Source organism: Prosopis cineraria, unplaced genomic scaffold (assembly GCF_029017545.1).
Source record: "Prosopis cineraria cultivar Desert tree isolate PC_DT_omini unplaced genomic scaffold, ASM2901754v1 PC4, whole genome shotgun sequence".
In the NCBI taxonomy this organism is placed as follows: domain Eukaryota; kingdom Viridiplantae; phylum Streptophyta; class Magnoliopsida; order Fabales; family Fabaceae; genus Prosopis; species Prosopis cineraria.
Genome location: NW_026555335.1, coordinates 27,545,675 through 27,569,507, shown reverse-complemented (window position 1 = coordinate 27,569,507; position 23,833 = coordinate 27,545,675). Strand labels below are relative to the sequence as shown.

Genomic DNA, 23,833 nt, shown 5'->3' with positions numbered 1-23,833 from the left:
CTCATGTTCATTGCTTAATATGCAAGTGTATTTAAAATTGAGAGGTCGGGAGTACAACCCCACCTATAATCTCATACCGTTAAGCCTGCCCCGCCTAATTAAACAAAAAAACATGTATTTAAAATTAACGAATGTGATGTGGCGCCGGGCGTGAAATCTTTAGACAGAAACCAATGTTTTTGATTAGGATATGCTTGTCTTTTTATGTTTTTAAATGGCATTAACACCAAGATTTAAGTGTAATATGAATTGTTGTATCCCAAAACTAGGACTTCCTATTCCTATGTTTTCTTCACTTTCTTGAAAAAGAAAGCTTCAAAAAAAAAAAAAAAAAAAAAGAAAGCTTTTCTTTTCTTGTTTTCCCTTTTATTTGAGGTTTAAGCATACACCTGCTTTTAGGATATAATACGAGAATTTAATCAAATTAATCAATATATATATATATATATATATAAAGTTCAGCGTGCCTGAGAAAAGCATAGGCTTTTCTGTAAATGTTTCCTTGTGGAACATAATATGAATCTTGAAGTTCTTAAGTGTCGTTAGGTTAGGCCAAGAAATTTATGGCTTCTCTTATCAGATCTCTAGCTGTGGCAAGCTCACCTTCAAGCCTCTCTAGTTTTCTATCCACTTTCTCTGTTATTTTCACGACATTGATTCTCAATGCTCTCTTTAAGATTCTGCAGAAACACAACAACACCCACATTAATAATGGAAATCTAAGAAAGAAAGAAGAAAAGGCTATATAACATGTACATACAGTGTGAAAGGGAGAAGGCAATGGAGAAAGAGGATGATCAAACAAACTCGAAGATTCATCAGAGCTTCCGATACAGCAATCATCTAGATGATCCAAATATTGTGGCAACAGAATTTGATTGGAAACACTGCCCAACATTTTGATTTCCTCCATTACCTTTGTAACAGAAAGTATATCTCTTTCCATTGGGGGTGGGAGTGATCTTCAGCATTGAAAGCGTGCACTTCATTTTTCACTTCTATCCAACTCCAACCAGGAACCTTCTTCACTCTCCTTTCTCGCATCAGCTTGTTATACTAGCCTTTCATCCCACATCTTAAGACGGCCATACATGTCAGAAAGTATAACATATGTGCAATGATCCTCAGGCTCCAAATCAAACAAACAACTTGCTATCTGACTAGCTAAATCAATATCACCAAAAGTTCTACAAGCACCTAATAAAGTCTTCCAAACCATTGCTTCAGGTTCAAAAGGCATTGTTTCATCAACAAAGCTATAGCCTTCTCTAGACACCCCCGCTCGGCCATAGAGATCAATTGCACAAGCATAGTGCTCCATTCGTGGTGGAATCCCAAAATCAAACTCCATTGACGCTAGAAATTTGCTTCCTTCTCAACTAGACCAGTGTGGCTACATGCTGTTAGAACTGCAACAAAGGTTATATGGTCAGGTTTCACCTTTCTGTTTCTCATCATGTTGAAAAGGTCAAGTGCAATATTTCCTTGCCCATGTTGTGCATAACCAAAGATGATAGAAATTCCAAACAATCGCGTTATCTTTAGAAGTTGCCTCAAAGGATTTCCCAGCGTCTTCAATGATCCCACATTTGGAGTACATGAAGATCAATGAACTAACAACATATTCATTGGACTCAAACCCTACTTTAATTGTCAGGATGTGAAGCTGTTGACCCAACTGTAGTGTTGCTAAATCCGAGCATGATCTGATGACAGCCGGAGAGTATACTGGTCAATTTCTACAGCCAGAGATCTCATCTGTACAAATAACTTCAAGGCATCTTCGCTTAGACCAACTTGGGAGTATCCTGTCAAAATGGAGTTCCAAGTAATACAATCTTTGGATTCCATGGAAAGGAAAATTTTTAATGCATCTTCCATGCACCTATTATTTAGTTTCATATACATGTTGATCAAAGCATTAGAAACAGGGACTAAATTTTCAAGTCCCCTTTTATTACCAAACCATGTAAGGATTTTCCAGGGCTTTTATGCATTTGCGAGGAACAAGCACTAATAATACTAGTGTAGTAAATGTCTGGTTCAAACCCAAGAAATTGCATGTCAATGAAGATTTTAAAAGCAAGATCTTCTCTTTCATGCAAGTAAGAAGCAGCAAGCATAGAATTCCATGTGACAAGATCTCTCGAAATCCAACAGCACAATAAACAATCTTTCAACATCTTGTAGAGAGCCACACTTTGAATACGCTGTGATAGTGGCGTTGTAGACAGTGTTAACCAATTCCAGTCCATGTTACAATTTTGCAATGTAACTGCATTGCCAACCCATATAATTCAGAATCATCAAGCAATGTTAAAAGTGGAGATATTGTGCCATCATCAAGACTCACACCGTCTTGTTCATACATTTAAGTAGCCAAAATGCCATGATATGATCACCAGCTTGGGCATAACAAGCAATGAGTGAATTCCAAGACACATAGTTAGGGTTGTGGCATGTACTGAATCATAGTATAAGCATCCTCAAGTCTCTCCACACTTAGCGTACATGTTCAAAAGGGCACTACCTGAAAATATTATGTTCTCTGAAAATCCCGTTTTTAAGATCATTGAATGTATTTGTTGCCCAAGCTCAAACTCTTGGTAACTGGCAATCCCCTTCAACATACTTCCAAATGTAATGCCCATCAAATTCAAATCCACATCTTCTCATGGTTTTGAACATTGCCCTGCAATTTCAAGGTCCACCCGAGTTAATGTAACCAGTAATCATCGTATTCCATGACACAATGCCTCTGTAGAATTTTCGTTGAATAGGCTCTGAGCCAGACACAATTCTTTGCCTCTTGTATAGCCATTTATAATATTATTAGTGGTATAAACATCTACAATGGTTCCTAGCTTGATTGCTTGACAATGGGTTGCAGCAACCTGAAGCAAACTAATAACTGAGCTTCGAATGAGTGGGTGCAATCCCTTCATTCATTGGTATTCATGTATAATATCATCACTATTAGATAACTAGGAAATTAGATAATTACACTTTTTCCCTTCCAACAGCCTACAACCCTGCATAACTAAAATAGAAATAAAACCCCCTCCATAAGGACTGGATTCCCACTGGGAAAAGCATCCATGGCTGTTGTTCATTATTAGATGCTATGTTGTTGAAGAATCATCACCTCAAATCATTACTTCAAACGTCAAAACTTAACACAAGTTATCATCAGATATTGCAAGGCCCAATTGAAATCCAGCAAGAAGAAAATATAACAGGATTTTAATCAAGAAACTGACTCCAGCAATAAGAATTCAAGCAAGTATTATCCAAGAATATATAATCAAAAGTAAGCTCAAAAACAAGACCAGATCATGGTAAAAGCATCAGAAACATCAAGAAACTTTTATCACCAGTTTGAATACTCAAAATTAAGCAAAAAGGCAAGGCAAGATCACGCTGAAAACAACAGAGATAGCAACAAGCTTCATGATAAAAATCTATGCTCAAAACTAAGCTAACTAAAAACGTTATATCATTCTAAAATCATCAGAGACAGTGGCAATTTTTATCACTAGAATGAATGATTAAAATTAAGCTAAAAAATGTCATGTTATTTATCTATAACATCATGTTTTCTGGCATCTTTCCAAAAGCAATATTCAAATACATTAAAGAAATTATCAGTTTGACAGAGTTCAAATAAGACAAGATCATCAAAAGTAAATGCAGTGACAGAAGACCTATATATAATCCATTAGTGCGTCTCAAGAGAAGTCAACCAGAATGGAATTAATAATGAACGATTATTAAAATAAGAGAACAAAAAGTTAACCATCTATCCCTGCAAAAGCAGTGAACAAAACTACACTAATTTACCGATTTATGAACTTAGAGCATAGCTAGTAGGAACAAAAATTCCTAAACAATGCTTAAAAAAAATAGAGGAAATACAAAGTTCTGTACTGCCTCAGGTTTGCCAATAAGCATGGAAACAGTGGAGGTGGCTTCAGAGAGAATGGAAGTGGTATCGACACTGTTAAGACTGGTAAAACAAATGGACAGGTAAAACAAATGGAAACTGAGGCCCTTTAACAATGTTTCATGGGCCACTGTCAAGTCTAAATTTCAAATTTCACTATACAACTGTCTTGATGCATCTTTGGATGAAAATTAACGCGGTCAAATCGAAGACATCTCAGAATTTGAAACGAGACTTACCTTATATGATATACTCTTCATCCAGAACTGAGATAACGCTCTTTCATAAGCATCTTTGGGGAATGGGGATTGTGCGGCCAGACTTCTTCGATATATTCAAGGAGGACGGAGGACTCACAAATGGCTTTTTCACCATACAAAATCACAGGTACTTTCTTGTGCACTGGATTGGACTTCAAAAGCAGTTCATTCTTGCTTGAAAGGTCTTCTTCAATGTATTCATACTTCACCCCTTTCAGCTTCAAACCTCATATTGCCTTGTAAGCAAACGGACTTGCCCAAAATCCCAGTAACTTCACTCCATCCATGCCTCATAGGAGAAGAAGAAAGCCAGAAAGGTCTTGGGCTGTGGGCAGGTTATATATATGTACATGTATAGTAGAAGAATCATAATTATTTACAAATATATAATTGGTGAAGAAGTTGGAGTGAATTAAGAGCTGGTATGAGTCATTTCTTTCAAGTTAGAATTTTCAAAAACGTGGAATGCCCTCAATCATTGAAAACAATAGGGAACGAAAAAATCAATGAAACTAGTCATTTTCTTACTTGACTTGTTCATGAGAGATGCCCATCAAGACTTGCTTAAGTCTTGGGATTTCACTCACTGAGATCCGTACAGAGAAGGAATCCCAGTTCAGAACATCACTGAATGGACCGAACATACTGCTGTGAGAATATGATAGCCACACACTCTGCACAAATAGCCTCAACAATCCTTGGGCTTGCCACTTCAAACCCACTGGGGCAAAGGCAAATGCTTGCTCTTCTTCACTGCCTCTTCATATGAAAATCCTTCTAGAAGCACTAGCTCAAATACTAATTTTCAGGACAATTAAATTTACATTTTCATAACACCATATGGGGTGTAGTAGGGAAAATTGTAGTAGTAATGATTAATTTTCACAACAATTGATAAAAGACTTGTCGCCATAATAGGTGAATTATGGCTGCAATCCCATTGCACAACTGTCTCCAGGGAGACAGTTCTATTGCACAACTGTCACGATAATTGAGTTTTTTCAAAAAAAAAAAAAAACAATATTAACCCTTGATTTTGGATATCCTAATACAAAATGCACTTAAAATTTGTACAAGATTAAGTGAAGTGAAATTTATACAATATTAAGTTGAAATTTATAAGATATTAAGTGAAGAGGTTAGATGTCCCCAAAAAAATTGTTCGTCACAATCCTTAATCCACTGTTGTATTGGGGTCAGGCTCAACCATTTTGAATCATAATACACAAATTCAAAGTCTGCCTCATTAACAACAGTTTGCTCTTTAAACGTGGTTTAATTTTGTTGATAAGAAGGTTAGAGTTGGCAAGTGACCAAAATCAGCATAAATTGACTAAAGAAATAGAAATAACCATCCCCACCTTTTGTATACAAAGAACATAGACACACAAACACAAAAGATCCACCTTCAAATAAATAACGAGTAAAATATGACACGCATTAAGGCCATGTCTATTTCATGGAAAATAACTAGCTAATAGATTTTAAAATAGTATGGAATTGGCTTATGTGAATGAATTGAGCTGATATCTATAATTCAGCATATAAACAGCATAATTATGGGCTTCCAGGACTTTGAGTGCATCTATGTTGGACCAAGTCAGAAGGTAGAACAGGTTGAGAAAAGAGAGTTATGATACTAAGACTCAATTTAAGAGCTTTTTACTATCTTTCATGAATTCTTTATTATCTTGCGGCCTCTTTTATCAAATTCATAAAGATGGGTGCAAAACTCTGCCTCCTATATCAGCTAATATACCATGCATTCCTCATGTAGTACAAATAAGGAGGACAATTGCATAAGTAAAATTTCTAGGGGAAAAGATGCAGGATCAAACAAGAAAACCCAGTGAATATCGCCTAGGTACTGTCATATATACTATAATGCTTTTCAATTAACGGTTTGAGGTTCATTAAGGTTTTGCACCGAACACAGGTTAATTTCATTTCAATTAATTCATTTTTTTTTTAAATTTTGTAGTTATCCTCACTGAAATGATAAATTTTCAGTTGCAAATTCAGTGGCAGTAATTACATTGCAGAATATGAAATTCGATGAACAGATCAAGGAAGAGAAAAAATCACATAGCAGTATCAGTATAGGAAAAAACTTGTTAAGCATGCCATTCTTAAGTTGAACTTTAAGCAGGCAAACAAGTTCATAAGATTACATATAAGAGAATGAGAAACGGGGAAAAATTCCAAAATTTGACTCAAGTGCAAGTAAAATGGAAGGCCTCACAATAGTTCCAATTTACATCAATCTAAATCCTATCACTAGTAAGCAGATATATCCAGAACATCTATTAATAACAATCGAAGTATAAAAGTATACTGCTCAGAATCTGACAAAAGTATAAAAGCAGAGAAATGAGAGAAACTTGGGAATCCAAGCATTCATGATCAAGCGACCGAGAACGAATAAATATAAGTCTGCACTGAACTTGTTACGATTAACAACAACAACAACAACAACAACAACAAGCCTTTATCCCACTAGGTGGGGTCGGCTACATGGATTGCAAGACGCCATTGTGCTCTATCATTTATTAAGCTTTTAGAAATATTATTAATTAAGAGATCACGTTCAACAACTTCCAAGAGTGTTCTCTTAGGCCTTCCTCTACCTCTCTTAATCGGACTCAAAGTTATATGTTCCACTCTTCTCACTGGTGCCTCCCTTGGTCTTCTTTGTACATGCCCAAACCATCTCAACCGATTTTCTACCATTTTTTCCTCAATAGGTGCCACCCTCACTTTTTCACGTATGTGCTCATTTCGAATTTTATCTTTACGTGTATGTCCGCACATCCATCGTAACATTCTCATCTCTGCTACTCCAACTTTATGCTCTTGCTGTCCCGTTAGAGCCCAGCATTCACTACTATATAACATTGCCGGTCTGATAGCAGTACGATAAAACTTTCCTTTAAGTTTATTAGGCACCTTACGGTCACAAATAACTCCTTTAGCTTTTCTCCAATTAAACCACCCAGCTTGAATTCTATGTGAAATATCTCCACTGATTTCGCCATCATTTTGGATAATGGCTCCCAAATATCTAAACTTTTCCACTTGAGGTATAATTTGATCTCCCAATTTCACTTCCAAATTATTTCGAATAGTCCTTTATCAAATTTACAATATAAATATTCCGTCTTACTTCTACTCAGACGAAAACCTTTCGACTCCAATGTCCTCCTCCATAACTCAAGTTTGCAATTAACCTCTTCTCTTGTCTCTGCTATAAGAACTATATCATCCGCGAAGAGCATACATTTTGGGATTTCCTCTTGAATATGTTCCGTCAAAACATTTAAAATCAAGTTGAACAAATAAGGACTCAGAGATGATCCCTGATGTAGCCCAATCTTTATAGGAAAATCCTTTGTTTGACCACTAGGCGTTCTTATACTAGTTTTTACCCCCTCATACATATCTTGTATGGCTTTAATATAAGCAATCCGTACTCCCTTTTTTTCCAACGCTTTCCAAAGCACTTCTCTTGGTATACGGTCATAAGCTTTTTCCAAATCAATAAAAACCATGTGTAGATCTTTATCTTTACAACGATACTTTTCCATTAATCCCCTTAGTAGATAAATCGCCTCTGTAGTTGATCTACCTGGCATAAAACCAAATTGATTCTCAGAAATACTTGTCTCCAATCTCAACCTGTGCTCAATTACTTTCTCCCACAATTTCATTGTGTGGCTCATGAGTTTAATCCCTCTATAGTTAGTACAATTCTGAATATCTCCTTTATTTTTATAAATAGGAATTAATGTACTTCTCCTCCACTCATCAGGCATTTTCTTGGACCGTAAAATCACATTAAATAACTTAGTTAACCATCTCACCCCTTCTTCACCTAAACATTTCCACGCTTCGATAGATATACAATCAGGTCCGTTCGCTCTACCATTTGCCATTTTCTTAAGAGCTTCCTTTACCTCCTTATCACGTATTTTTCGATAGAATGACAAATTTTGTTTTCCTTCACCAGTTACTAAATCCTCCAAGTTACTAGATGAATCCTCTCCATCATTGAAAAGTTTAGAAAAATAAGTCTCCCATCTATTTTTAATTTCATCATCTGTAACTAAAATTCTTCCCTCTTCATCCTTAATACACCTTACCTGTTCTAGATCTCTTGATTTTCTTTCCCTACTCTTGGCAATCTTATAAATATTTTGCTCTCCTTCCTTCGTCTCAAGGTTCTTATAAAATTCTTCAAAAGCTTTAGAACGAGCTTCACCCACAGCTCTCTTAGTTTCCTTCTTAGCCATACGGTACCTCTCCCAATTTTCCTCATTGTTACACAAATGTATGGCTTTAAAACAGTTCTTCTTATACTTGATTTTGTCCTGTACACTATTATTCCACCACCAAGACTCCTTATCTCTCGGACCAGGACCTTTCGATTCTCCCAAAACTACTTTTGCAACCTCCCGTATCTTTTTAGCCATATCCTCCCATATGATGTTAGCACTTCCCTGAGAATCCCAAATTCCTTTATCCAAAAGATTTCGCTTGAAAATATCTTGCTTCTCACCTTTTAATTGCCACCACCTAATCCTTGGTGTTACTACTTGTCGACGTTTTTGGATTTTACTCATAATACACACATCAAGGACTAGGACCCTATGTTGTGTCGTTACAGCATCTCCAGGGATCACCTTACAATTTTTACAAAGTTTTCTATCTGTGTTCCTAACCAAAAGAAAATCAATCTGCGATCTTGAGGCTCCACTTTTGTAGGTGATGAGATGCTCATCTCTCTTCTTGAAACAAGTGTTGGCAATCTTAAAATCATACGCCAATGAGAAATCAAGAAGAGTTTGCCCTTCATTGTTTAGCTCTCCAAAACCAAAACCACCATGCACCCTCGCATACTGACCAGCTTCCCTCCCGACATGCCCATTAAAGTCTCCTCCAATAAAAATCTTTTCACTCTGTGGTATGTGTCGAATCAACCCCTCCAGATCCTCCCAAAATAATTCCTTAAGACTGGCTTCTGTCCCGACTTGCGGCGCATAAGCGCTAACAATATTAACAGTCTCACGTCCAATTATCATTTTTAAAGAAATAATTCTGTCTCCAATTCTGCTAACTTCTACAACGTTCTTCTTCCACTCCTTATCTATAATGATGCCTACTCCATTGCGTGCACTTACTTTTCCTGTATACCAAAGTTTGAAACCTTGAATATCCTTAGCTTCTTCTCCACGCCATTTTGTTTCTTGCAAGCAAAGGATATTGATTTTCCTTTGAATCATAACCCCTACAACCTCTACAGATTTACAATTTAATGTCCCAACATTCCAAGTACCAAATCTAATTTTGCTCTTATGGACTAACTTCTTTAGCCGCGTGCGTCCAGAATGACGCGGTAGCCCTTGCTCATTTAACACTACATCCGGGCGCCGATGCAGCGGCTCTAACTCACTTATCACTGTACTCGAGCCATGCAGCGCGTTACTTACGGGCAACGACCTAGCATTAACATTATAACGTCTATTTTCCATGTTCATGATAGATTCAACAAATGTTTACATTGGCTGTTGATGGCCTAACACAACCCTCCTCCTTTACCCGGGCTTGGGACCGGCTATAAACATAGGCGGAGTTGAACTTGTTACGATTAAATTCATTAATATTCAAGCTGTTGCTTCCTCGTTATGTAAGCAAAACCAAACTAACCCACAAGGCAAAGGAAAAGGAAATACAGAATAAATTTTGTCAGTCATTCTTACTTTTTGTTTCTTCAATAACCAACATCATATAAATAAAATCTGCTTAGATTTATCGAATTTAAGCAAGGATGATCTAATACGAATGAAAGTAGACTGAATGCAAAACATGTAACAGGTCGAAAAAGAAAATAACAAGAGCCCCAGAAAATCGACACCTCGCGGAGAATAGAAAAGATAGATTGAAGCAGAAAGAAGGTTAAGCTTGTACCTTGGAAAATTTATTCATCGGAGAAGAGCTCTCTTTGGATCTTCGACACCAATGACCTACAAATCCTTTTTGGCTAATCAAGTGCGACCTTTACATCTGATTGTTGGTGTCTGGTGTGGAGGAGAGGGAAAGAGACGCTGCGAGACAGCGACAGTGGATCCTACTCGTAAGAGGCGACAGTGCACGAGCTTGCAGAGAGGAACTGGCATTGCGAGCTAGGGCATGACCTTCGACGAAACGATGACCTGAACGAGTGGCGCAGCCGAAGGGAGCAGCAACGACAAGAAGCTTCAGAGTTCAGTGGGCAGCGGAGAGGCACACGCTACACAGTCTCAGTAAGCAGCGAGGACGAGAGACGAGTAGCGAGGGAGGGAGATAAAGAGGGTGTGTTGTAACTGTTTTTGTTTCATTACTCTTAGAATTAATATTCTTTTAAACATGTTTTAAAAATAAAAAAATTAAAAGACTTGCTTGAATAATTATTTTAAAAAATTGTATAAAAACAAAAAATATAAAAAACTTGCTTGATAAATTATTCTCTGAATATGTTTTGAAAATAAAAAAATTATTTGATAACTTTTTTTACATAATGAATATTAGCATAATGTTTTATATTTATTTAATATTATTTTACAATTATGAATTAATTTAATAATAAAATTTGAATAGAATCACAAAAAAAAACTTAAATAAAATTGAAATATCTAAAAGTTTCAAAAACAAAATCAACCCTCAAATTAACATTGTTCCAAGCAAAGTCTCCAAAATATTGATTTAAAAAAACACAAGGCTAAATTTAATTAGGACAAGTGCTAAATTCATGCCACATCTAAGATGCAATATGATCATATTGTGTTGCTATCTCTACTATACTTTCTTCAAATTCTTGATCTTGATAAGTTCTCTGCATTATTGTAACATCCTGATTTTCTAATTCTGAAATTAATTGCTAATTGAGGGTAAATTAATAATTAGTGAGTGATTAGATTTTTGAGATGACAATTTGATGTTTTAACTTTTTGGAATGTTGAATGAGTAGATTCAAGCGAAAGGATTGCATTTCAGAGTGAAGCATGTAAGCGTGTTGCGGATTTCTCTTACTATGCCATACGCTGTGATGCATAGTAAAAAAAAATGGCTGATAAGTATGTGGAAGCTCGTGAATTTCAAAGGCAAAAGGAAAAAAAATGGCTGATAAGTACGTGGAAGCTCATGAGTTTTAGAGGCAAAAGGAAAAGAAACATGAGGAAGAGAGGAGAAGAGGTCAAGGGTCAGTTAAGGCAAGGATTCTTGGAAGCTTGGGAGACGTTTCCAACTAGTAACTTGCCAAATAAGTTTTGTATTGCCTTTATCTCTGATTCTACATTAATTTCTCTTAGTATAAGTTATAGAGAAATTGAATCGAGAAGTTTTAAGGGATTTGTTTCTCACCTATTGGTAATGAAAGGATTCAATCGAATTAAGATTTTGAGACTAGTTTAGGGATAAATGCTAAAGTTTTGAGACTGTAAGCTTAGATTGACTCTAAACTATAAGAAAGTGGAAGTGAAATTGTGAAAGAGGTGTGATGGAATTGATAGAACTAATAGGAAGGGGTGATTGGGTTGTAATAAACCTAAATGGACCAAGTGGAAGGAAAAGAATAGTTAAATATGATTTTAAGTGATAATTAGTATTTGTAGTTAGTTTGGTTAATTGACTAATAGTGCTAATGGTGCGTAGATTATCGTGTTGCGAATGTGCTTTGAGGAAAGGAAATGTGTGGGAGCATTAATTGTTGAGAAGTCCATGGGTAACCCTTTCTTCTGACAGAAGGGTTGAGGTAATTAAATAATTTACTCTATTTCAATTATTTATTATGATTGTTTATGAATATTATAACTATTGCATGAAATTGCTTTATGTAACATCCTTAAATTTTAAACCAGATTAATTAAGGTTGAGTCAGATTAATTGAGTTTATTAGAGGTGTGTGGCTAGAGAGGCCTAACGAGCATGTTTGATTATTTTTTTAGCCCTAAATACAGATTTGAAGGAAGTCAGGTCACTCGGGAATGAAAAGAGGGAGAAAATCTGAAGGGGAAGGCTCTGTGCCACGTGTCGCAACTTATGGATTAGGCTACCATGGCACATGTACATTGACATGTCTAGGGAGATGCTCTCTATGCCATGCACCACGGTGCATTGTGCTTTGGCCATAACACATCGACACTTTTTTTACAGAATAAGATCTCAAAATTATGCAGAAGAAGAGAGAAAACAAAAGATAAATGAAGGAGAGATGAAAATGTGTTGCTAAGGCTTAAGGAATCTGAATACTAGGAGTATTTTAGATCTCATAAACATTAAAGGTAAACTTTATACACTTAAATCTACCTTCCTCATCCATTTTCTTAATGTTAGGAGTTAGGGTTTGGTTGTGAATGATGATTTTCGATCTATATAGGCTATGGGTTTGAACCTATTAACTTAAATAGAGTTAATGAGAGTAGATTGAGTTAATGAAACCTAGTACTTATGGTTATATAAGGATTGGTAGTTGGGAAGCATTTAATATGAGAAATTTCCCTATAAATAAGTTAGTTGGGGACAATATGGCTCTATTAATGACCATTGAAGAGCTTAATGATGTTAATATGGGGCAAAGAAAGCTAAGAAACTTATGGGTATTTTTATATGAGTAGAGAATGAACTTTGAGCGTGAAGTAGTGGTGAGTTAGTAATGAAAATTATCTAAAACTTGGATATTGATAAATTATATCATAATTATTTATAGAGTAATCACTTTGGCACCATTCAAGCTTTTTGGAAGCTTTGGAAGTAAGTATTTGAGGGGTGAAACCTTTGACCTCTCAAACGTTTGAGGTAATCGGAGGAATTCTATCTTATACTTTTGTGTGTTAATTAGTTTATTGATTGATAATTGATCATTGAAATGTATGAAATAACATGAAGGTATGAATTGTTTGAGAATCCACTGCGTTGATTTTTGTAAGTCCAATGACTTGTCATATAAAATTCTTGAAACCTTATCAGTAGATTTTTGCATTGTAATTTATTAGGAGTTTAACGATATGTGTGTTGATGGGGAGTTTAATGATTGATTGATATGGGAGTTCAATGACTTTGTGTTTGGTGGAGTACAATGATTATGTGTCAACGAAGTTCCATGAGTATGTGTTTATTAAGAGTTCAATGATTTTCAATTGTGGAGTTCAATGAGATTGGTAACATGGAGTTCAACGATTTAATTATTTATATTATGTGATTATCATGTATATGGTGGGGTATAAGGTGATGCATGCTTGATCATTGAGTAAATTCATGCTTTAAATTGCGTATATCTATGCATTGCATGATCTTGAGAGGTAGGAGTTTGCTTGAGAAGATGAGTAAAAAGTTAAATCCACGTGGTACGGCTTCCATCAGAGCTTGATGCTAAGCTAGGATCCATTTTGTATTTTATCCTAATTGTTCAATGAGGGACTATCCTACTAGTTCAATGAGGGACTCGAACCTAGTTAGTTATCCACTTGTTCAATAAGGAAACTAGGTTAGGGAGTATGACACCACATAGTGGTAGAAAAATGAGAGAAACTGTGATCCAGAAGTGAGTTAGGAAAACCTTGGCTGGGTAACCTCTCACACATGTTTAGGCTAGGGAAGTCTCAAAGTATAAACTATCCCAATGTGTTATAGCCCAAGGTTTCATGTCAGAGAAATAAAGAGGATATAAAGGAGGTATGATCATGCATATAGTGAAAAGGGCACATAGTTGATATATTGTGGCCCTAGGAAAATAAAATGTGTGAAAGCCTTGTTTCTTATGAAATGGCATTAATTTATTTTGAATCATGTGAGTACGTATTATTTGAATGAAAAGGTGGATCTAAGTTCTTGAAAATGTGCCACATGACTCTATATTAATTTTTAACTCATGTGGTTATCGTTTTAAGAACAAAAAGGTTGAGCTATACCTTTAAAAATGTCCATGTTTTAAAATTTCTTATTAAGTTGCCACTGGCATTTTAAATTAATTAACATGCAGTATTATGAGTTAGTTGAACCTTAGTTACTGAGTGATTGTACTCACCCTATTATCTTCAATATTACAGGAAATCGCTTAAAATAGAGGAAAACAACCAAAGGCATAGGACTGCAATCCTATTAGTAGGCCTCTTTTATTTTGAGTATTCATGTGTATATGATGATTAAACTTTCCAACTAGCATTGGTCCATTTTGAATTTTACTTGCATTATGTGTTTTGTGAGTTGTGAGTATATTTTAGGCCATAGGGATTGTGTTTAGGAAATGTGGCATCTATAATAGGGTTAAAATACTAATAAAAGTAAGAGTTAGGCGTAATAAGTGATGCTTATGGATTATTTGATGAAACAGGTGATTTGAACTCTCCTTTTTGTTTTTGAGAATTAAGGGGTTGAGTGTTAAAAATGTGAATTATGAGACTTATATTTGTGGTGGTGCATTGCATAGGTGCAATTTAAGTTATTATATTTGGTTTGTACGGTATCAATAGCTTTTGGCTTAAGATTTGGACACTTTGTTTTGTGTAAAGTGATGTAAAAGTACAAGTTTTGAAAAGAATGTCCAAATTTTAGATGAGTAATAATTTGGTTGTGAAACTAAAGCCTTAACTAGAGCTTGGAAAGATCTTTTTGTATACACCTAGTTTGTCAATCAGACATCGGACAAAGGAATGGGGCGTTTCGAAAGTTGCCCCAAAAACTGTCAAATAAATAGCATAATTCTACTGTCATGGCATGTGCAATGCATCGCTGTGCATTGTGCCACAAGTCATGGAGCATGGCAGAAAGGTGAACAAGCTACGACGCATGCCCCTGAAAACCACAGAATTGAATTGTTTTATGATTTTTAAGCAAATGCATTGATTCTTATGTGATGCCATGCTTTTACATAGTTAATAACTTTGAATTGTTAGCTGTAAAGTCTTTTGAAATGGCTTTAATTTTGAAAATTTAGGATTCTAACTTTATAACTTATTTGCAAACTTGATAAATTTTTTTACCTTAATCCAATCTCTTAATTAATTGAGATTTAGAGTTAATTATGAATTTGAGAAGGAGGATATTACACTTTAAATTGTGCATGTTTTGAGGAAAAAATGATTATTGTATGTAAAGGTTTTTAAAGAAATGAATTTGTAGAAATATGCAACTATATAACTACATATATGGATTTGAATACAAGCAAGTAGTTTATGCGTGAGCATGATCATAGGGGTAAGCATGATCATAGGGGTAGGAGTTTACCCATAAGGAGAACTAGTGAGAAGTTTATATGGCATCATTCTCCTTAATACATGACAAGGTGCGGTGTTAGATAATTTTATCTTATTAGTGCCTACTGAGGTACAATGTTGGAGATTATCTCTTTAATGGCCATTAAGGGTGTGGTGTTAGAGATTTGTGCTCCTTAGCATCTGTGTGATGTGATGTTAGAGTAATAACACCCCGATCATTGTGGGAAATCGTAGTCCGAAAGTGGAATAGAATACCTTTGGCATGGTGATTCTACCATTAAAGGTGCACTCTGGTCAATAAGTACATGATTAGCCTAATGAGAGCCTATGATTTTAGTTGAGGTAATATCGAGGATCGAATGGTAGATAATCATGCTAGTGACAAATGGTTTGTGTGAAAAAGATTTTATGGAGCAAAACTTATATTATATGGTTTTTATTTGTATATGATTATGTAGTACTCATTTATAATTATTTGTGATGCTTAGTAGTAGTAAGTTATTCTATTGCTGAGATTATTATCTTACCTCGTGGTCACATTTTTATAAGTTCTAGGTGTGAACCAAGCAAATGGAGAGATTCTGGATCGACGTAGTAGTGCTACTACCATAAAAATCAAGATTGTTTTGTTGATAATTTATAATGAATTAAGTTTTCATAAGATACATCTGCATGCTTGGTTGTGAAATATGATAACTTTACAATCTTAGCCCTACACTTGTAAATGCGTGTTACATATGGTGAAATATGTGAGATTGGGCTAAGACTTAGCTATAAATGAGTAAGTAGTAACTATGTAGTGATTTGGGGTTAGGATTGTGTTGTATGAGGATGTGTACATGTGAATGTGTTTATTGTGATTATTGTAACATCTTAAATTTCAATCTAAAAAACTAATTGCCAACCAAAGGTAAATTAGTAATTAGTGGATTGATTGTGCCTTGGATGTCAAGTTGATATTTTACATTGATTGGTTGTTGTGTTAATAGGATTGAAGGGTAAAATGGCAATTTAGGTTGAGTGAGATTAGCCTCACTATGTCACGCGCCGTGGCGGAAGCTGCATGCAATATGGCACATGATGTAGAATTTTTGCTTAAAGGCTAAGTTAGATTGTGAAAATAGAAATAGAGGGAAGGGAAAAATGGAGAGACAAAGGAGAAGGCTTGTGTGCTAAGGCAACCATTATCCAACTATTGATAGTCTGCTTTGGTTAGTGACTTGTCGGGTAAGTATCGTACAACCCTAAGCTTCATTTCTACCATATTTTTTGTTTATCGAATTAAGAAGTTTTGAGGTGTTGGAATCTAAAAGAAATGTTTAAAAAGGGCTATCGAATATGAAACTAAGGTTTTATGACTAGTCTGGAGTTAAATAGTTGAGCTTTGTAAGTTTAAGCTCAAATGGCCTAAATAGTTAGGTTGAAATGGTGACATTGGGAATAAATATGTTAGGAGGTTGTTATGGTTATTTGAATAGCCTATAGGGCCAATGATTATAGATAATTGACTTATAGATTTTAAAGGCATTAATTGAACTATTTTATATATTAAGTGATTCGGTTTAGCCGAATCAATGCATATGTGAAATGTTGAAAGTTGACTGAGGGACACTATGTTGTGTAAATTGAGCACTTGCGAAGTTGCTCGTGAGAATCTTCTCGTGAGAATCTACACCTTTGAGAGTTTAGTATGATTAATAACTTTTAGTAGGAAGGGTTAAAGGTAATTGGAGTAGCTCTTTTACTTATTTGTTTGTGAAATTATTTACAAGTATTTTTATAGAACTATGTGCATTATGTTGTGAACTGATAGAGTAGCAGCATTGTGAAAGATTATGCATGCGGGTGTGTGAGTATTGATTGAAATGAATTTAAGGTGACATATGCATTAACACACATTGCATCTGCGAGTATACCTTGGATGATAGTAGGGGGATGCAGCCCTACTCTGAGGAGGTCTAGGAAGTCCTTATGATCCAGAGCATAGAGCTTGACTCCGTTAGGAAGGATGTAGGAGAATCCTGATGATTTAGAGCATAGAGTTTGACTTCACCATGGTGGATCTAGGATATGGAATGATCCACAAGGTTACCCTAAACTAGGGTAGAGGGTCTTGGTTCTACTCTATGTAAGGCTAGGAAGTCTTGATGATCCAAAGTATACAGTTTAACTCTGTCATGACGAACCTAAGAAACCACCCATATGTGAAGAGGATTATCTGGTTTGAATAGTGGTATGGTAGGCCCTATTCTATATAATTAGAAGTCCTAGTTTGAGTGCAGAGATTATTCCACTAGGTGAAACTAGGAATGCATTAGCATGAGCATGATGAGATTGATGATAATGAATTTCTGTATATACATATGATATATCACTTTTACTGAAACACATGCTATCTCTTGTTTATGATTTTGCTTACTAATCGGTAATTAAGGTTACCTCCAAATTATTGAGATGTATGTCTCACTTTGTTACTTTTGAACATAAGTGAAGAGAGCATGAGAAGGCCAGGAAAGGAAGTGAGGAAAGAGTAGCTTTATTTGATAGTGGTATGACTACCATTAAGTGAAATGAATGTACAATATGTTATTAGAGTTTGAGTTGCCAACTAGGATGCATAAATGAATGTGTATATGAATTGTGTTGTGAAAACTTATTTGTGTATATATATATGATGTTGCATCTTGTCAAGGGTACCCTAGTAGTGGGTACGTGGGTAGGCCTAGATTCTATTCAAGCATGTGTATGTCATTATGTAACTTGTTCCACTTGCATATATGTGTTGAATGTGAAATTGATTATGAATTGTGTATATATGTGAGAACTTGACACAAATAGTGAGGCGGAACCCCATATGTAAGAATTGGATGATTGAAAGTAGAACAAGTCTATGTGAATATGTATTGTATGTATTGTGCCTTATATAAGTCCACAAGTGTGTAATGTGGCATTGAGAGGTCAAATTGAGTATATGATGTGTTATATGTGGTATGAGGTATCAATCAGATATATATGGTCCTTTTGGACTTAGTTCAAGGTCTGAAGTAGTCTAATAGGACAAGGAATGAGAATTGAGCACTTATAGTGCAAGTTTTGAAAGAAAAAGTGACTTTTTACATCTAGGTGTTCAATTTTAGATCAGACTATCAAATCAAGTCCAAATATTCCATTAGCTAGTAAATGTTGTAAGTTTTGTGTGAGCACTTCAATTACTCTAATCCGATGTCGGGTGTAGAAATGGCCTACGGCAAAAGTTCGCCTACTGAACTGCCATATGATAGTAGCACCTCAGCATATGATGTGCCACACCATGATGCATGGCACAAATAGGGAGCCTGTGGCTCTGTGCCACATGCCACTACACATATGGTGCATGTCGTGGTGCACTACTCCTATTCTAGTATAGTTTGTCCATTTTCAAAGCATATATTAAAGTATATGAATGCAAGTTTCTTTCTTCTACTGTGCATTGTTTGATATCAAGTCGATTTCAAATGATTTTACCTAAGAAATTCTTAGGTTCCCAAGCCTTTCAATCAAATGTACTTCTTGTTGATTGCTGTTGTGAGGTGGGCATTTGTCAACCCTTCTTAGTATTTGTTTGACATTAGGAGAGGTTATAATTATAGCTTGTCCCTTCTCCACCTGTGTTTTGGTTCATTCCTTCCATTGCTAAATTTTCCATTAATTTAGAGTCCATATTCTCCCATTAATTGAATAACATATCATGACAACTCCATTTACGTATGTCATTGTGAATAGCACAACATGCCACCACAATAAGACGTTATCTTAAAGGCTTGTATGGTGGCATTAACTTGAGAATGGGAAATCAAGCCTTTAAGACTCCAAAAGAACATTCAATCGTCATTCTTAATGAAGAATGCCTAAAATTGAAAAGCTATCTTTAGCTTATAGCTTGGCAACCTTTACCTAGATACTCTTGTGCATGGTATCTTCCCCCCATTGTATGGTGGATGAAAACTATGATTGCAAGGACATCCAGAATTTACAAGATAATATTTACCTATATATGACAAAAAATTTTTTTATTTATAAATGAGCTAGTAACATATAAAAAACATTTTATGTAAAACTACACCTCTAGAGGGCTATGGAAAATTTGCTTTAAGATTGGTAATCGCATCCATTAAAACCTTAGCATCATGGGCATTACCTTTCCAACTCGGACAAACATAAGTAAACATCATGTTAGAATCACATATACACATGACATTTTGTGGAATAATTGTCTTTTGCCCTCTACATGATGCTTGCTCTTTGAAAGGTACCCAAGAACTTATAAGTGTACTCTCAATTGCACCTACATAATTCTATAGGGAAAAGGTGTATAAATATAAATTCAGCACTTACCCTAAACTAAGGAAAATAAATTGAGTTCCTTTTTAACATGGTCTAGCAAATCTGCACTCTCTTGTTTTATGAGCTCTTTCCCCAAATTAAATACTCCTCTAAGCAATTCCTTAAAATATTTTGATATAGTTTGGGTAAAATGTTGAAAATGATCTACAACTACCCTTTGTCTAAGATTGTGACCTATAATATATAAAAACATTGCCACCTTCTGATGGAATATGGATGAGGTTTAATTACTTTTATTTAAAATTATTTTATTAGTATTGTTTGAATAAGAATATTGAATATCTATTGTATTATTTAGTGTTTATTAAGATTTGATTTAGAATTAAGGGATTATTATTATTTCTTTAGTATCTTAGATTTATTTTATCTTTAAATATTATCTCAAATAAAATAAGATATCTAGACTAGCTAGATACCTTATCTTATCTTTTTATATTATGATTTGATTTAGATTTAGATTTATTATTATTTTTATTACTTCTAAGGCTCTATAAATAGTTCTAGGATTATTTAATTGTATTCAATTTTGGAAGTTGAATAAGAGTCATGTAGTTTTATCTTCCTCCTCCTTTCTCTCTTCTCTCTCTTCTCCTTTCCTATTTCCTGTTTCACATCAATTTGGTACCAGAGCTTGATTCTACTTCTCTTCTCTATGCTTAACAAGATCCATTGGAATCCCAAAACCAAAAAAGGCATTAAAAAAAAACCCTCATACATCATCACCATAATCTACGCATAGCCATCCAGACATTAAATGTTGTACCACCACTATTACCTTCAACTCCACAATTTTCCTAAACCATCAAGTTTCATCATCAACTACCATCTAAAGCACCCTTATGTGCCACTATCTTTTTCTATGTGTGGAATTCAAGTGCAACACATACAATATACATATTTTTTCCAATTGGCATGTGGGCTCTATGCACCACATACCTTGCAAACTCAAGATTAATACACTATTGATGTTAAAATTTCATCTCATCCTAATGTTGTTTCTACAATTTAAATCTCCAGAGGAGAGCTTTTTAAGCAGGGGAGAAATGATGGAATATGGATGAGATTTAACTACTTTTATTAGTATTATTTGAATAAGGATATTAAATATCCATTAGATTATTTAGGATTTATTAAGATTTGATTTAGTATCTAGGAATTATTATTATTTTCTTAGTATCTTAGATTTATTTTATCTTTAAATATCATCTAAAATAAAATAAGATATCTAGACTAGCTAAGTACTTTATCTTCATTTTTTATATTATGATTTGATTTTGATTTTGATTTGTTATTATTTTTATTATTTCTAGGGATCTATAAATAGCCCTAAGGATATTTGATTGTATCCAGTTTTGACATTTGAATAAGAGTTATAGAGTTTTCTCTTCCTCCTCCTTTCTCCTCTTTCTTCCCCTTTCCTCTTTCCTATTTCACATCACCTTTTCTTCCAATTTTTAAACCTCTTGAATCATCTAAATAATTTTTACTCTTCAACTCATTGCATAAAGTAAGAAAACATACTTTTTTCATTTGTAGCAATTCATAGCAAGTAGTTCTCGATCTGTTAATGAGCTCATTAACAAATTCTAACCTATTAGTATAGATTTACACACTAGGACCTTATTGAAAGCATACTTTCATACTCACATAACATTTCAATTGACATTAATTCTTCTATCTCATGGTCTTCTTCACTTGACGCTAATGAAGATATAGATCCCTCAATTGATGAGTTATCATCCATGTCCATTATACTTAAAACTAGCAAACTATAGAATACAAACCATGAAAAAAATAAATGAACAAAAAGTGCACAAACTAACACAAGCTATTAACATCACATTGAATTAACATTAAAAGTACCAATAAATTAGTTCAAGAAATTGACATAAAAAGCACCAACAATAAGAAATTACCAAAAAGTTCATCAAATAAAAGATTTGCCACCGAACATAAAGACTACCAACCTACATATATCACTTCAAGTTATACAACCATACCTTCTTTCTCTCTAAATTCAATATCATAAATAATTCCCTATAAATGCCTTGAGTAAATTTGTCAATACTCTGGCATAGACATCACCAGGAACATCATCAATGGCATCGAGGGCAGCAATACAATTGACAACTGAATATTCAAATGATGAGGCTCCAGTACTACTACTTTCAATACTCTTTGCTCTCCACCTCTCAGCCTTAGCAATTTGAGCTTCAACCCTTGCTTTATATGCTTCAGCCCATATGCTTGAATTGCATCTCCCATTTGACTAGACCTATATTCTTTCCTTTTCTTACTATCAGAGACTTCAACAATATGCTTTCCACTACAAGTTACATGCTCCATTGTTTTTGGGGTAACATCATCATCCCTATCAAGGTCTGCATGAACTTTAGTGTTCATGTATTCATTTTCACGATGGTTTTCATCATTAGAATTAGGTGGATCTTGTGTAGATAAATGATAAAGTACATACGTGGCAGTACTTCTATTAAAAATTACCTAATAGGTTGTAATGTTCCAGGCCTTGCTTCTAGTATTGTGTAGCCTCAGGATATACCTACATATATATACTCATATGAATCAATGACATATATGGATATTATATATATTAAATAAAATTCATGTGGTTTTCCTCATCTTGGTTTTAGCATCCTAACGAAATCCAGTGTGTTGTAATAGTTGAGAAAATTCTCTATGCCTTGTATGCAACCTATTGAACTTTTGCATGACTTGTTTTAAATTATAGGATCGTCCACATTTAGCATTCAACTTTTCTAACATATGTTTCCAAATTTTAGGTGAGTACACATCATTGTTCATATTAGCTTTAGTAACTTCTTCAACCATGATATCAATGAAGCACTTAATAATATGCTTAGGCCAAATTGTATTTTCAACATGCTCACTAGTTGCAATCTAATATATATATATATATATATATGTTAGCAAAAAAAATGGCCAAGTGTAGTGCAAATAAAATGAATAGAATTTGAGAGTCAAAGGTGTTCACACAAGAATTAGCTAAAGAAAGAAAATAATAAATAAAGAAAATAATAAAAAGACCCTTTGACTGCATAGGAGAAAACAAAAGTAATAGAATGGGTCTAATATTTAGGTCTTAGTTGCAGTGGGCAAGCTTTCGACTTGGAATGATGAAGCCATAAATAAGTTAAAAAAGAGTTGCAATAAAGAGAAGATAGAAAGTAAGAGACGGGTATCACCAAGTAACACTAATTTTTTTAAAAAAAAAACATAGCATAGTAAAAAAAAACCATAGCATAATGAACCAGAAAACAACAATTGATCAAGGAACCACAATCAAATAAAGTAGAACGCATAAATCAAAAAAAGGAGAATGAACCAGAGTTAGGGAAAGCAAAAGATGGAAATTGAAACCATAGCATAAGATGTACCTAATTCAGAAGGATGGAGTAGACATGGCACGTTAGTGACAGATCTAGAAGAATTTAGTAATGGGGGCAATATTTATACCAAATATAAATATAAATATTTTTTAAAAAATATAATTTTAAGTAATAATTAAAGTAATATATAAATAAATTATATGAAAAGTTTAAAAGTATATCTTAATTTAATTCACATCATAAATTTATTTTTATTATAAATAAAAGGATAAACAATATTTTTAAATATGTATGCTTGATGGTTTTAAAGAGAATGTAGGGTGATTGATTTTTTTATAGGGGCAATTGCAATTTTAAAGAGGAGGCAATTTAATTTAAACAAAAAAGTAAGTGTAATTTTTGCAAATTTCATAAGGGCAATTGCCCCCTCTTTCCCTAACTTGGATACGTCCCTGCAGCATGTAGAAGGAGAAAGGAAGAAGACGCTCAGTGAGAATGATATTAATGAAGCTAGACGAGAACGATGAGTAAATAGAGGCTAGGGTTGAATGATTTTGAAATATTTACATTTATGCCATTAATGAAAACAAGGTGTTCCCTGCCTCTTCAGTGTTTCTGAAAATAATAATCTAA

At 34.5% G+C, this 23,833-nt stretch overlaps 1 pseudogene; it reads right to left on the bottom strand.

Annotated features, from left to right (window-relative positions):
* Window positions 1-475: 475 nt before the first annotated feature.
* LOC129309267 (putative pentatricopeptide repeat-containing protein At3g25970) lies at window positions 476-3,052 on the bottom strand (annotated as a pseudogene).
* Between the last annotated feature and the right edge of the window lie 20,781 nt (window positions 3,053-23,833).